Source organism: Halyomorpha halys, unplaced genomic scaffold (assembly GCF_000696795.3).
Source record: "Halyomorpha halys isolate HHAL.00 unplaced genomic scaffold, Hhal_1.1 Scaffold899.1, whole genome shotgun sequence".
Taxonomy (NCBI): Eukaryota; Metazoa; Arthropoda; class Insecta; order Hemiptera; family Pentatomidae; genus Halyomorpha; species Halyomorpha halys.
This window is the reverse complement of record NW_027105398.1, coordinates 689,987-692,120: the sequence shown is the minus strand read 5'-3', so window position 1 is coordinate 692,120 and position 2,134 is coordinate 689,987.

Sequence of the window (2,134 nt, the reverse complement as noted above, 5' to 3'; positions counted from 1 at the left end):
ATTTAAGTTTTCTGTTAAGTTCTGGAAATGTTGTATTCTGTGTTTTCTAATTTCTGCTTTTAATCTGTTAATCAATTTATTGTAATGAGTTTTGTCCGAGGAATGAAAAATTAATTTTTTTTTTTCACGTTTTGAAACATCCGCCATTTTTTGTTCCCCCTACCTATACTTGGCAGACTCATCAAATTTGACTAGTAATTATACATAGTTTTCATTGAAGTAATCAAAAATTGGGGTGAGATAACAGCTTTGTTTTCTTTCCTGCTCTTGTACTATACTTTTCATAAGAAATATGTCGATCGATGAAAAAAGAGATCGATAGGTATTGTCCCAGAAATTACAGCGTAGATCTATTCCTAAATATATTTCTACTCCAAATACTTCCTAAAATCTCTGACAATACGGTGTAAAGTATTTTGAAAAAAGTAAATGATTGATTTAAAAATTTAATCAATTTATATTGTAAAATTGGAGAAGTTTGTCGGGGGGTGCGGTCAGCAAAGAACAACAGAGTTTCAGGTCTTCATCAGGGCTATAAAACAAAAGAGATTACAGCAACATTTAGAGAAACATACAATTGAAAAGGAATAGTATACAAACAAATTTAGAATTACACAAAATATTGAATTAAATCATAAATGATAACTGATAATTGAATAATACAAAATTTTAATTGATTGATAATCGTGGAATGGTATGGTAGTAGATTGAAAACAGTGACAGATGAAATATAATATCATGTAGGTAAGTAGATATGTATAATATAAGATATGCAAGTAGTGTCTAAAAAACTGAAAAACACACCCCCCGACAAACTTCTCCAATCATTAATCTACGATCAACTATCTACACCTCATTATATTGTAAAATTATTAGTTATATGTTTCAATAATTGTGATAAGTTGTTACATAAACAAAATAAAATAGACAGATCCATTCATTCTTTTTTATACATATAAAATTCATCAGTAATGACCCAAATAATATTTAATACTATAATAAGAAATACCTAACTTAAGTAGCATCTAATAAAGATATATCATAGAAATTGTACTAAACTAAAGTACATCTTTTTCGGTAAACAAAATTTTTTTTGTCTCAATAAATTAATGTAAATAAATATGTTATTTATTTGCTAAACTAGGGACGCACCGTCCCAGAAAAAATGTTTACCGGCCAGTCTTGTAGTCAGTGAGTCGGCAACTATTTGCCGGTTTTTTTCCGGCCTGTAAAATTCTTAGCGTGTGTAAACTTTCATTCTCTTTCATAGCGCAACAGAAATGTAAACGCGTTTTTTTTCCGGCCAATAAACTTCACAGTGTGTGCAAGAACACCACATGCCAAAATCATCGGGAAATAATGAAACATAATATAAAACGAAATCTTAAAATATTCACAGAAATCTATTCTAGATTTTCGAAAGTTTAATCAAATTGGTTTATACAGAAAAATAATTAAATAAACATCGACTATCATCGTTAATCGTAAATAATTTAGGAAGAATGTACAATTTTTATTTAGTGTGTATTATTTCAAGTAATTTTACTGCTGAAACTGCTGTGAAACTGATCGAACAATACTTTCATGTTACATGATTTATTTGGTTATAAATTCATAAAATAATAAAAATCACGTAATTTAGATTATTTGAAAAAATACCCAAAAAATGTAATCCCGATCCCAAAACGAATAATAAAAATAGTACGTTCTTCCTCAATTATTTACGATTAACTAAGATGTTTATTTAATCAATTTTATATATAAAAAAATTTAATTAGACTTCGAAAATCCAAAAAAGATTTCAGTAAATATTTTAAGTTTTCATATTACATTAAATTTCATCGTCTTGCTATGATTTTATTTCACTGTTTCACTCTTATAACTTTCTCTTAGAATTTACAACGAAGAAGCTTAATTAATGATTAAAATCTTGAAATTTTAAAAAATAAAATGAAAACATTTCCTTAATCATGAATCGTGCTATGACACGTGAATCTATGTCTTTCAACTGCGCACAAGGTTTGGTTCTAAGTAATGGTAGAGGAAAAGAAGCTTCCATCAGACAACATCCTTCTCTGTAATTATCAAATCTGTCAGTAAAATTGGAAATGGTTCTTACAGTCAAGGACTACAA